Below are 15,258 nucleotides of genomic sequence, written 5' to 3'. Positions count from 1 at the left end.
TATTTATACCTTTTTGCGCTATCAGCTCATTCATTTTATCCCAAATACTGCACACATTTAGTTAGAAAACGTTTTAACAAAAGTTCTATCGATTTATCTTTCTCTTTTAATACTAATGTGCACAGGCGCTCCATCCTTATTTATTGATCCCTGATAACAGTGAGCCTATCATTTACTCCAACTTGCAACTCACATTTTTAAAGTTGTTGTGATAAGTTCCCTCAGCATGGTCATTAAAATGGCTCTGCATGTTTATTTGACAAACCTTTACGTTCTGCTCAGTTTCTGACCTGCTGCTTTGGTTCCCATCCTCCTGTATCATTAGCTTAAATCTGCGCGATCACACCTCCCTTCCAGGATGGTGGGGCGGCTCCAGTTAAAGTGCACACTTTCCTTTTTGTACCGTTCCCACATACACTGAACGCGATCGGAATCATCCAAAATCAGAAACCCTCCTTCCAAACTAGCTCTTGGCTACATATTCAACTCGACTCGCTTCCTCTTCCTTGAGTCACTTCCAGATGCCTGGGGAGTAATCTCAAAAACACAACCCAGGAGATCCTGCTTTTAAACTCACTCCTAACTCCCTGAAGTTTCTTATCAGGGCCTTTCAACCTTGCCCTCTTCTTACCGATGTCATTGGTGCTAATGTGAACCACGACCTCTGGCTGTTTACCTTCTCACTTCAATACGCCCTGAGCATGCTCAGAGACATTCTTGATCCTGGCACCGACCTGCCTTTGTATGAAGAAATCATAGAATCATAAAATGCCTACAGTGGAGAAACAGGCCGTTTCAAAAAGCACGTCCACGCTGACCCTTTGCAGAGGAACCCATTCTGACCCATTCCCCACTCTGTTACTCTACATTTACCCCTGACTAATGCACCTAAGCGGCATATCGCTGACCACTGTTGGCATAACACAAACAACCCAGACCCATTCTCTACGTTATGTTGAATCAGCTTTCTCACAAGAGATACTGACAGAACTACTGAGCATTTCCAGAAAGCTCTGGTTTTGTCACCGATGTTGATTGCATATTGATAAAAACGTATGCATCACACAATTGAAAAAAAAGCTGAATTTAAACTCTCAAGACAAAACTAAATATTTGGTTGTTTAATGATCCCAGTGAATGTTCATTACATTACTGCTATTCGCTCCGTGAACATCATTTGGTCACTTTTCCAATCATGAATAAAGGAGGTTTTTTACATTTTTTTTAGTTTCAGAAAGCTTAGAAACGTTGCACATTTACTCTTTCATGTGGGAATGTGATAATATCTCATTCTTTCATGTCAATCCAATTACAGAAAATTATTCACAAAGTACATACACATGCCCACATATACACACATACACACACGCGAATGCACATGCATACACACATACACACACATTCAAACATATGCACATGCAAGCGCACACACACACACATGCACACACATACACACAATGTAATTATTTGTCAACGTATCCTAGCAACATTGTAAGTAATTGGAATGACAATTGGAAAGAAGGATTTAGGTTAAGGAAGGAAGGGAGAAAATGGGTCTTTTTGGAACAGAAAAGACTAATATGTGAACTTACTAAGTTGATCAAATTGATGGAAAGCTATGCAGGGAAGATAAAAGTTATTGATATGAAGGTGTAGAGATATATGTTACATTTAAGAGAGGCTGCAAGCTGGCACAAAGTGTTCTGAAAGAAGGTAAATGCAACATTTGACCGAAATAAATAGCTGAGTTGCCATGAAACAGAAACCAATTCAAATTCGGCCAGTTTAAAATTTACCCCAACACACTGAAATCAAATTGAGTTCGAAAGACTTGATGACATCAAAATCAATGAAATGGTCCGAAGTTTAGAGGTGTAAAACTGGACAATTTGAACATTTATGGGGAGACTGCCAAGGGCATCCAGAAAGATAGAGTGCGAGCCGAAGGACTTTCTGAAAGGAACCTATTTATAAGAGGTCTGCACAGCAGAACATCGAAGCCAAATGAGAGAAAACTCTGCAGAGGAAAATCTACAAAGGAGCATCGACAAAGCGGACTGGTTTTGATACGTGATTTTTTTTTGTAAACCTTATTTTTGTTCTGTTTTATTTGAACAGTATTGTAGAGTATGGGGTAAAAGATACGTTTAACCGAAGGATGTTCTAAATAGTTGCTTGTTTTATTATTCTCTTTGTACTTAAATAGCCAAATTGTTAATTTTACTTTAAATAGTGACCCCTGTAAATGGATCTTTGCCTCTCGAAATTTAACAAATTATGGCATAAGATGAACATTTTCTGCGTGACTGGTTTAAATTAGGAGAGGGGTTAACCCTGTGTCGTAACAGCTTGGCGTCTTTCGAGATCCAGTCTGGGATTTGAGCAGATTTGAATAGATTTGAGGGATGAAAAGAAAACAAAGAATATTTAAACATTTGCATGTTCGTGTCTGAGATCTTTAAATAAAACGTCAGTGAGACAACTTTTTAAATTCAGATGACTTGTGTTTGTTTAAATTAAAAGTGAGAGAAATGGCTGTTAAAAATGTTAAGAGGGGTTTGAAGATGATTCTCAAATTTGCCACGAGATCTTAGGAAGGAAAGATAAAGGCCAAACTTTAGAATTAGCAAAGAAGTTAGATATGATTTAATCAAGGACAAAAGTAAAACTGAAATTGTCCGGGAAATTTCTGACATTCTAAGGTGTGTCAGAAACACATACGAATGCAGTAGAGTGAAAAAAAATTAAATTACAATTGAGGAAAATGCAGTTTAAAGATAAACAAAGATAGAGAAAAAGAGAGAGAAGAAAACAGAAAGCAAGACAGAACGGAGAGAGAGAAAGAGAGGAGAAGGTTCTTAGCTGCCCAAAAATAGAGAGAATTTGAACTTGAGAAGTTGCGAGTTAGTCAGCAAAGTCACAATAAAAAGATGGAGATTAAAGGAGACGGTAGCGTCATATACAACTATGTCAATTTTTTAACGTTTTAAACAAATGTAACATTTAAATGAGAAAAATGTTTATGTCTTCTTTATCTAATTTGAAAAATTGGCTTGGCATTTGGAGTGGTTCAAGGATTTTTAGGTAATGCTAGTTCGGACTGACGTGGTAGGCAGGGCGAGCGAGGTATTTTCTCTCCGCTGTCAAATGAGGGGTCACAAGATTCTCAAGATGTCAAACAAGCTCTTTTAAGTGCACACGAATTGGTACCAGAATCATATAGACAGCAGTACAGAAAAATAAAGAAGTAAACAGGTCAGACTTATATTGAGTTTGAAATAATTAAACATAGGCATTTTGATAGATGGATGCTTGCTTTAAAAATAGATATGAGCAATGAGGCTCTAATGGAGATTACTCTGCTGAAGGAATAGGAAAACTCACTTCCAGAGATGATAAGAATTCACGTAGAGAAACAGAAAGTTCAAAAATTGAGAAGGGCAGTAGAATTAGCAGATGAATACATGTTGCTGCATAAGACAAGTTTCCAACCAGAATGTTGTCTTGTGAAAGATTGCATTTGGGAGATGTGGAATGCTACACTGTAAAAGAAACAGTAGTGAATAAGAGTTTACCACAGGTTAACGAAGATGCCCAGAGGATAGAAACGAGGTGACAGGCCTCAGGAGATTTCACTGCAATAGAGTGGGACACAGAAATCTACAGTGCTCGTGGATTCAGAAGGGCATTGGAAAGGCTGCCTCCACTGCCATAAGGAGGGGTATGTATGGTCACAGTGCTGATCGTTTAGAAAGGGACTATGGGAAAAGATGTGGTAAAAGAAGATAAGCCAGTGGCATTAGTCAAAGTTTTAAAGGAGACCCCAACAAGAACCGAAGAGCTGCAGGAAAATGCACAGACTAGGCAGAGGCTGGGTATGGACTTAGTACCTGATCTCTATAAAGGATTCGCCTCTGTTAATAAATTTACTCAGAAACAAAGGAGGAGAAGGAGAATAAGTTATAATTTTGAGAGCTACAGGATCTAACCAGTTTCTAGTAGTAAGAGATGAGCAAATTTGCAGTATTTCTGATCCGTTACCCGGAGTGTCATAATTTGTGTGATATATGAACAGAAATTTAGCTTTCCTCTCCATAAGATCAGGTTGGAGTGCATTCTCAAGTCAGGGGAAGTAACCGTGGGAGTGACTGACAGAGTGGGAGTTCCAGGAATCCAGTCTGTTCTCGAGAATGATTTAGCAAGGTCCAAGCTTGCAGCGATACCCCTTGTTGTGCAGAAGCCCAAGAAGACCAATAAACTGAGGAGTTAAAACAGAAATATACTGGTATTTTCCCAGACCGTGAAGTAACCAGACGTCACGATCATAAGTCACAACATGAGTCACAAACTAACACAAACTAAAGACAAGAAGAAGGAGTTAAGGTTCAGTTAGCTGACATCCTGATTGACGTAATGGTGCAGGGAAACATGAACAAACAGAGTGTCAGACAAACGTGTTTTGTCCTGAAAGGCTAAGGGATTTGCAACAGGCAGGCAAGATGATAAAACATATGTATGTGGATGCGAACTCTGAAAGTGAGGCAGAGATATTCCTGAGGGTTATTATCAGAAATATAGAATCCTAAGACGGAAATGGATACTACGGTAGGTTAGTGCAGAGGAGATGCGCAGAAGTGCGCCAGATTGTGTTGCTGGTAGCATAGAGACAGGAATTGTTACGGGTACGACGTGAACTACCTGTGGGAGATCACTTAGGGGTACGAAAGACTCAGGCTAAGGGACAAAAACATTTTTATTGACCTGGAATGCACAAAGATATGGTTAACTTCTGGCATACGTGTCATATATGTCAAGTAATAGGTAGGCCACGGGCAGTAATGAAACTAGCACCTCTGTCGCCAACTCCCACATTCAGAAACCCCTTCATGTGGCTTCTAAGTGAGTGTGCTCTCCGGAAAAGTAGAGGAGAGAAATAATTGGAGAAACATGCGCTCGTTTCTGCCCCACAGAGTGAGGAATCAATTCCAAATGTTGTGGATTTTGAGATGCCTCAAAATATGTTAAAAACGTAGAATTCCTTGAGCAGTGGGATAGGTTCATAAACAATCTGCCTCAGGAACATAGAATGCAGTTGAAAAGTTTGTTATTGCAATATGAGGACAGATGTAAGAATCATATTGGGGGTACTAATGCCATTGTAACTGAAGTAGACATATGGAATACTATTCCAATAAATCAACACCCCTATCAGCTGAACCCTCTCAAAGCCAGACAGGTACAGAAGGAGGTGGAGGTCATGCTCAATGAAGACATCATCGAACCAAGCCAGAGCGAGTGGAGCTCGCCGATCATTTTACTTCCCTAACCGGGTGGGACTCAATGATTTTGGTTGGTTATTGGAAGGTCGACACTATCACAAAATCAGACTTATCTCCAATGCTGACATTTGAAAACAGTATCGAGAAAGTTGGACAAGTCAGCTACATCTCAAAGTTGGACTTAATGCGTGATTTCTGGCACGTACCTTCATCAGAGACGGTAAAATAAATTTTAAATTATAACGCCAAATGGACTGTATCAATTCAAAGTGATGCCCTTTGGAATGAAGAACACACTCAACACATTCCAAAGACCCATGAACAGAGTTGTGGCCTGATTAATAAACTGCAGTCTGTTTGGACGATGCAGTGATCTTTACTAAGTTGTGGAAAGATCACTTGGTACAGTTGGCAGAGATCTTTGAATGAATACGAGAAACAAAACTCGTGATAAAATTAAACAAAACTGAATTCACGAAATTCTGGGACAAAACATCGGTCATGGAAATTTGACCCATGGAACACAGAGACAAAAGTTACCCAGGAATTTCCGCGACCAACCTGGAGGAAAAAGGTGCTTCGCTCCTTCGGAGTCAGCGGATTCTATCGGAAGTTTGTTCCAAACGTCAGCAGTGTGGTGGCACCATTAACCGACTTTCTGAAGAAGAACACAAAGTTTTGATGGACAAAATAACGACAAGAGGCATTCACCATTTGAAAGAAATCGTGACCATCAAATCAGTTTCAGATACACCAAACGTTTCAAAACCTTTCAAAGTTGCCATCGACGCCAGTGACATAGGAGTTGGAGCTATACTGCTACAGGACGATGAAATAGGATTGTACTTTTAAAAGAAATTCAACATCCACCAGAGAAAATATTCCATGATTGATAAAGAACTATTGAGTATGGAACAGCCTTATAATATTTTAATGAGTACTCACAAACAGCGTGTTGGAGATGCTTGTGTACATGGATCTCAATCTGCTTATATTCTTTGAACACTTTAAAGGCTATTTCATTGGAGCCTTATGTTACAGACTTTTCATTTAAAAATTGTTCGTCTCGCGTGTCGTAAGAATGTAATCTCAGATTTAACTGATAAAGTTTAGACGAGATTTGTATTTATCCAATGTTAAATTTAGGTATATGGGAAGAAGTTAAGTGAACTTAGATTTGAGTCGTCTGTATGTTATGGTAATGTATTTTTAGAATAGAAAAACAAATGAGACCGTGTTTTAATTATGATGGGTTTTTTTTGAGAGAGAAGGTGTTATGAACGTGTAAAGGGTATTGTACCATTCAGTGGGTTGAAAGACTTACAAGCACAGTGAGATCTGGAAAAATTTACACTGTACCATGTGCTCCAGCAGCTGGCAGTACCTGTTGCTATGAGACCAAAAATAAAATCAAATTTGATCAATCTGTTTAAATTATGTCCCAAGAAAGTAAACTACAATCGAGTTTAAATTTGGCGTTTGGCAATATTATAAAAAAAATGAAATGACCCGATGCTTTCGGTTATTGAAGCTGAAAGAAAGATGATCAGTTGGGGGAGATCTGCCACGCCAACACCATCTGCAGATTGCGAGGAGAATAGCTCTCCTAAATATACCGTTATTTATCAATGATCTGTGAATCAGAAACTCTAAGGAGAAGAAATGAAGACAGAGGAAGAGGCAAAGAGAAGATTCGACAGCTGGCTGGATCTGAAATTTGAATGTTTTGGTATATCTTAATGGGAGGGGGGATGGTGGTTATCGGACCAGTTTTATCGAAGGAAAAGTAAAAAATAGGTCAGGAAAAGTAGTTGCAAATAGCTGTTAGTTAATTATTACCTGTTAGACATTTTATAAAAAGGTGTTAATTTTTACTTTAAATAGTGACCTTTAGGATGTTATTGGCCTTCTGAATTTTTACAGATTACAGCACGGATTAAATCATTTCTGTGCTGCATGTTTAAATTAGTGCGGGTGGGGTGTGGGTTTTCCCCCGTATTGTAACACATTAACTCAGATTTCTCTGCACAGATGCTGCCAGACCTGCAGAGGTTTTCCAACAAATTACTGTCTTAGTTTGTGGTTTACGAAATCTGCAGTCTCTTGACTTTCTTATATGTATCATCAACCGCCACGGTTGAGGTCCTGGAGGGCAAGAAGACAATTAATTCGTTGCATTATTTGTAATTTGGCTGAAAGGAAAACCCAGGGAACTACAGACCAGCGAGTTTAATTTCAAGGGTGGATAAGTGTTTGTAGGAGATTCTGAGAGGCAGGATTTACATGTTTTGAAAGGCAAGGACTGGTTAGGGATATTCAGCATGGCTTTATGTCTGGAATCTGTGTCTCACAAACTAGATTACAGTTTTTGAAGAGGTGATTGGGAAGATAGACGAATGTAAAGCAGCATACGTTGTCTAGTGGACCTGAATGAGGCCCAACAATGTTCCACATGGTAGTCTGTTTAATAAGGTTAGATCGCAGGAGATCAGGGAGAGCTATCCAATTAGATGCAAAACTGGCTTGACCGTAGGAGACAGAGGTTGCTGGGAGAGATTGGCTGTTCCAACTGGTTGCCTGTGTCCAGCATTGTGCCACAAGGACCAGGCTGCTGTCGTTCATTATTTTTGTAAATGGTTTGGAAGAGAACTTTGGAACCATAGATAGCAATTTGGAGATGAAACCGCCAAAATTGGAGTAATTTTGGACAGTGAAGACGTCTATCTTAGAGAACAAAGATATTTTGATCTACTTGACAAGTGTGCTGCGATTGGCTGATGGAGCTTCATGCAAATAAATGTGAGATGTTGCATTTTGTTACACAAACGAGTGTAGGATTTATTCAGAAAATTGTAGTGCGCTGGGAGTGTTGCGAAACGGAGAGATCTAGGGTCCAGGTACATAGTTACGTGAAAGTGGAGTCGCAGATTGACAGGGCAGTGAATAAGACGTAAGGCAAGCTGACTTCCATCGGTCAGAGCATTGATTACAGGAATTGGCACATCATGTTGTGGCTCTACAATTGAATGGTAAGGCCACATTTGAAGCAATTCTTGTCACCCTGCTATAGGAAGGATGGTATGAACTTGGAAGGGGACGAAAGTGTTTAATATGATGTGACGGAGACAGGAGGTTTTGAGATATAATGATAGGCTGGGATTTTGTTCCTTTTGTGTCGGAGGCTGAGTGGTAACTTTTACTCCATTGTGAGAGGCATGGATAGGATGAATAGACAAGATCATACCCTCCGGATGGGTGTGTCCAGAAACAGAGAGAATAGGTTTAAGGTGAGACAGAAGATATTTAAAAGAGATCTAAGGGACCGTTGTTTCTCACAGAGGGGAGTGTGTATATGTAGCGAGCTGTCAGAGGAAGACAAATCGATGTGTACTTGAATAGGAAAAGTTTGGAGGGGTCTGTGCCAAAAGAAGATAAATATTAATCATTCAGTTTAGGAAACCAGGGGTGCATGGGCGCGTTGGACCAAAAGATCTGTTTGCATATTGTAAGTTTCTACGAGCCTATGGCTCTTTCACTCCTCCTTCGTCACTAGTCCTTCATTGCACTCAATTCATTTCCAAGACACAACTCATCTGCAAATACTTTAAATGATCGAATTCTCCAAACTTTCTTAAATAGAGTATTTCTGACATTGATGTGGTTCTGCAGACGACAGCAGCAGCAGAAGCAGAATTAAATTCAAGCAGAATCTGTAATGTTTTTCCTGGGATAATCCCTCAATCTACCATTCAAACCAAGTTAATCTACGGTTCAGTGATGTATAGGTGAGCGTGCCAGTGTCCCAATCGTGTGTACCTAAACCTGATAACAACCTGTTAAAGCTACCATAATTGACTGCCTGCATTCCAAACAGCAGCAATAACATCTGATAGAGAGGGTGTAATGCTACCAACAAACCAACAGTACTGTCTCATCCAGCCATAAATGGTGATGGGCAGTTAAACAATTTCATGGAGGAGAGGGCTCCATTATTATTCCCATCCTAAATAATGGAACAGTCCTCTACATCCGTGCAAAAGATAATGATGTAGTTTTGGCAAGATACTCCGCCAGACGTGTTGAGTGGATGATCCACCTCACCCTCGCCATGATGCCCACAGACTCACAGATGCCAGTCTGCAATCAATTTGGTTTGCTGCAAGTGACATGAAGAAACAGGTGAACAAAGTTTATTCGACAAAAGCATTGGGCCTGGACACCATTCCTGTAATAGGAATGGAGACTTGTGCTGCACAACAAGCCGTGTTTCCTGGGGAAGCTGTTTCATTCCAGCTCCTACTCTGGCATCCTCTTGGCAATGTGGAAAGTTACTCAACTATGCCCATCCCCTAAGAGGGGAATAATTACAATCTGACCATTTACCACCCCCTCAGTCCCATCACGATAGTTAAACTGGTAGAAGTTCTTGTTGTGGTTCTGCTCGCCGAGCTGGAAGTTTTTGCTGCAAACGTTTCGTTCCCTGGCTAGGGAACATCATCAGTGCTGTTGGAGCCTCGTGTGAAGCGCTGCTTTGATGTTTCTTCCGGTATTTTTATCTTTTGGTTTGTTCATGCCGCTTCCAGGTCGATGTGTCTGTTGATGGATGTTCTTGAGTTTCAGCTGTAGTGGTTTGTATATGGTGTCCAGGTCAAGTGTCTGTAATGGAGTTTGGGGATGAATGCCATGCTTCTAGGAATTCTCTGGCTGTTCTCTGTCTGGCTTGTCCTATGATAGTGGTGTTTTCCCAGTCAGATTCATGTTGCTGGTTGTCTGAGTGTATGGCTACTAGAGATAGCTGGTCGTGTCGTTTTGTGGTAGAAGTTCTTTTAGATCGATCTATCAAACAGCACAGAAATAATCAGCGCAGTGTGGTTTCCAATTGGTCCCTAATTAGAGATGGTGCTGTTGTGGACATGTCACTTGATTACTAATCCAGACCAGGCAAATGCTCTGGTAGCTGATGCAAGTTAATAACAATGAATAAAATATCGAGATCTAAAACTGATATCAGTAACAGTGATGCTGAAATCAATATCAATTGCAAACTCCAATTTGCTTCATCAATGTACTTTCAGGAAGGAAATTCTGGTCTGGTGAATTCCATGCATTCCTGGTCTGGCCTAAATGATACTCTGGACACACGCGCATGTGATAACCTTTTCAATCGTCTCTAAAACGGTAAAGCGAGACACGAAATTGTTTCAAACTGCTCCGAGGTTTGGAAGGATAAAACTGACAGAACTTCCAGCACCAGCCTCAGTATCGGATAAGGAATGGGAAAACACAGTCCTGTTGACCCTGCAGAGGCTTACTTCCTAACATCTGAGAGCTTGTGGCAGTCATACTCCAGATGCCTCCCGCTCCCTTTCGTCGAGAAATCCTTACTCATATTCAGTGTCTTGTGTTCCACAGCTGATGTGGGAGGAAAATACCCAGTCACTGAGTGCAGACATTTATTCTCATCTCAATGCAGAGTGGCCAGCCTCTACCTAATAATGTGGGCCCTTGTTTTAGATATCCCAATCGGGGAATTATCATCCTTACTTCCAATATGTCTCACACTGTCAGAGTTTTATATGTGACACTGAGATCTCCACTCATTTTCCTAAATCCCATTGAATACAGTCCCAATCGCCCCAAACTCTGCTCTCCCAACAAGCCTGTCATTCCAGAGATCAGTCTGGTCATCCTTCACTGCACTCCCTCAATGTCAGGTTTGTCCCTTGTTTGGTAAGGAGACCAATACTGCTCACAATATTGCACAATGTTCGAGATGGGCTCACACCGAGGCCCTGTACAGCTGCAGTAAGACACCCTTACTCTATTCATCAATCCCCTAGAAATTAAGGTCAACACACCATTTATCTTCCGCCTGTTATCTGCTCTTTCAATATTGCTTTCAGTGACTGGTGCACAAGGAGATACAGTTCCTTTTGAATGTCAGCGTGCCAACGCCATTCCCAGTACTGACTTCTGGGTCCAAAACTCACTATCCTGCATGGACTCGGAGGCTGCGCAGCAGAAAAAAGAGAAAAAACATAAATCCCTTTAAAGACCAACATGTTTCGTCCAATCCTTTCTCAAATGATAGGTTGCTGTTCTATTTTACTTATCACCGTACACACCATCACATCTACCCCCATTGATCTTCATCTGCCATGCATTTGCCTATTCACTCCACTTGTCTCAATCACTTTGGAGCTTTCTTTTAAAGTCCTCCCTCACCCACTGACAATCCGACATCATTTAGTGCTGTCATCAGACTGAAAAATATTGCATTTGATTCCTTCAACTAAATGTTTGACATGCATTGAGAATAGCTAGGGCCCAATCACTACTCGCTACGACACACAATGATCCTTCAACTTCAAAACAGATTATTTTATTCCTGTTCACTCTTTCGTGTCAGTTCTCCTATTCTAAAATCATGTTCATATTTTAGTCCCAATGCCATTACATTTGAGTTTGCACACTCGACCATAGTCTTTATCAAGCTCTTTCTGAAAATCGAAATGCATTGCATCCATTTCTTCTCTGTATGTGTCGATCAGTCAGTTTCTCAAAAATGATTCCCATTTCATGTTGACCCATTACATAAGAACGTACAAACTAGAAGCAGGAGTAGGCTCTGGGGCTCTTCAAGCCTGCGCCACCCATCAGGAAAGGCACACACACAGGCCAAGTCCTAAACTACGAAAGCAATCACCCCAACACATACAAAAGATGTTGCATCAAGACACTGTTCAAAAGGGCCACAACACACTGCAGTACAGCAGAACTGCAAAAAGAGGAAGAAGAACACCTATACAATGTATTCGTCAAAAATGAATACCCTTGCAATTTCATCAAGAGATGCCGTCGGGAAAGACAACAGAATGAGGAGATGCCACAACCCAAAGGATTAGCCACACTACCATACATCAAAAACATTTCTGAACTGACAGCCAGACTACTGCGACTACTAGAACTCATAACAGCACACAAACCACCAGCCACTCTCAGACAACAACTCACCAGGATGAAGGACCCGATACCCAGCATGAGCAAAACCAATGTAGTGTACAAAATCCCATACAAGAACGGCACAAAACGCGACATAAGACAAACAGGAAGACATCTAACGATCCTCATCCATGAACACCAACTAGCCACGAAACGACAAGACCAGCTATCCTAAGTAGCCATACATGCAGACGACAAGCAGTATGAGGTTCGACTGTCTACAGCACTACTATTATAGGATCAGCGAAACAGAGAACAGCCAGGGAAATCCTAGAGGCATGACACTCTCCTCACATTCTATCAACAAGCACATCGACCTGGACCCAATATACCGGCCACTGCAGCGGACAGCTGGAACTGATAACCGGAAGTGGCAGAGGCAAACCACTGCACATGCTGGAGGAAAGATCACAGAAGTGCTTCACACAGGAGGCTCCAAGCACTGAGGATGACACCTAGACAGGGGACGAAACGTCTGCAACACAAATTCCCAGCTCAGCGTTCAGAACCAAAACAGATTCCAATAATCCAACAATATGCATCCTTCTCCCATGCGCCAGTTCCTCAGCCATGCATTCATTTGCTCTATCCTCCAATTCTACCCTCACTAGTTCGTAGCACTGGAAGTAAATCAGATATTATCACCCTTGAGAACCTCTTTTTATCTTTATGCCAAACTCTCTGTAATCTCTCATCAGAATCTCAACCTTTCCCTTTCATATATCGTCGGTTCCAATGTGGACAATGAACTCTTGCTGACCCCTCTCCCCCGTGAGATCATTCTGCACCATCTCTGAGGCATCCTTGATTCTGGCACCAGAGAAACAACACTCCATTCTGCTTTTTCTCTGCTGGCCACAGAAACGTCTGTCTGTCCCTCGGTCTACAGAATCCTCTAACACAATTGATCTCTTGGAAGCCGACGTATCCCTCGTTGCATTCGAGCCTGTCTCAATACCAGAAACTTGGCTGTTCGTGCTACGTTCTCCTGAGAATCCATCACCCCCTACATTTCCAAAACAGCATACCTGCTTGAAATGGGTGCATCCACAAAATACTCCTGCCCTAGGTGTATGCCTCTCTTACCCCTCCTGGAGTTAGCCCATTTTTGTGACTGTATCTGATACTTCCCCTTCCTATAACTGCCATTCATCACATACTGTTGCTGTTGCAAATTCCTCATTGCTTCTATCTGCATCTCCAACTGATCCATTCGATTTGATAAGATTCACATACAACAGCATTATGGCAGATATAGTCCGCAGTACGAAGAAAAAGTGAGGTCTGCAGATGCTAGAGATCAGATCTGCAAATGTGTTGCTGGAACCTGCTGCGCTTTTCCAGCAACACATTTTCATAATCCGCAGTTACCCTTAAACTCTCTTAAAACTCCCACATGTGACAAGAAGTACAAATCACTGCAAAGGCCATTTTTGCTTCTTCACAATCTACAGACCCAGAAAATAACAACGTCTATTCCTCTACAACCAGTTAAATTAATAGTTTTGGCTTATATTTTAAATTAATCAAGGGTCTTATCTCCAAAAACATAATCAAGAAAGATCCCACTGCATTCCCTACTGCAGCCTTTCCATTGGGCAGACTTAAAACAACGATTAACCTATCTGATTCTGTGTTGTGAACTTCGCCCAAACAGGTTTCTCCGAGATTCGTCGTGAAATTCACTGTTTGTTAATTTTCCCAGACGCACTCCCATGTTCAGTGATACATGAATGCAAAATAGCAAAGGCAGTAACTGTGCAGGTTCTATCTCTCAGTCAACTGCACTGTCCTCAGCATCTGCTTTCTCTTTCTCTGTACTTTTCCTTTAAAACTGTTGTTGTTTTGACTATTTTCCCCAAAATTCCAAAACAATGCAACAGCATATACAACGGTAAGTCCTGCTCCTGGAATTCAAGGAAACCACCTCCAGCACCTAAAATACCTCAAAAGAAGGAGCAACTCGTGAAGCCAGAAATTTTTCCCGTACTCCATCTTGCCCCTGGTACACACCTCAAATTATTAACGGATGAGCTCTCCAGGTTGGTGGCCCTTGAGGGCGTCATACAATTATAGGGGAAACTTCAACCGACATATGGATCCCAAGGTGGATAGTATGTTTCGGGTTCTCGCAGATAATTCCCTGCAATCTCGGCAGCTGGTGGATCTAAACAGGGAGCTGCGCTTGGTGGATGTGTGGAGATGGTTCATCCTTAGGGTGGGAATTCACCTTTTTTCCTAATCAACATAAGTGCCAAATTAGTATCGATATGTTTTTGCCCCATTGGCCGTTTTGAAGTCAGTGACGTCCTATGGAATTGGGAGCAGAGCCACTTCTGATCATGTGGCAGTGTACATGGAGGTTAAGGATGGTGGCGATGGGACAGGCTCGCAACGGTGGTGCATGGATACCTTCCTCTCTGAAGAATAGCTAGTTCATTGAATATTTTTCATTGGATTTAAGAATATTGTGTACATAAATTTGGACGGCAGATTAATCCGACGGTGCCCCGGGGCGATGCCAAGGCCTATGCAAAGTGTTTGATTATTCTTACTCGCAACTCGGAAGGGGTAGAAGAGGGAGCAGCAGCTGACAGAGCATATTTTCAAAGACCGTCTGTAACTAATTTGCAGCAAATTGCAATGATCCGGGCTGCTAGAACGCTGTGCTCATCCAGACAGCAAGAACAGAGCGATTTCATTTTCAAAACACGGGTATTCAAGTTTGTGATAATCCGGGTAGGTATCTGGCATACTTGGTCAGAAAGAAGAGTGCCCCCAGTTTATCACATCATTTGTGAGTGTGCTACCATCACCTGCGATCTCAGAAAGATTAATGCAGCATTCATGAAGATCTTTTTCTGGGCGGTTCCCAGGTGTAACTTCAGAGCAGAAAACTCTTTCAAATGCCCCTCTGACAATCCAAGAGATACATGAAGGCAGCGAGCAGCTCCAGAATGGTAAAGCACCGGGCCCA

Source organism: Hemiscyllium ocellatum, unplaced genomic scaffold (genome assembly GCF_020745735.1).
Source record: "Hemiscyllium ocellatum isolate sHemOce1 unplaced genomic scaffold, sHemOce1.pat.X.cur. scaffold_198_pat_ctg1, whole genome shotgun sequence".
In the NCBI taxonomy this organism is placed as follows: Eukaryota; Metazoa; Chordata; class Chondrichthyes; order Orectolobiformes; family Hemiscylliidae; genus Hemiscyllium; species Hemiscyllium ocellatum.
Note: the sequence above shows the minus strand (reverse complement) of the source record.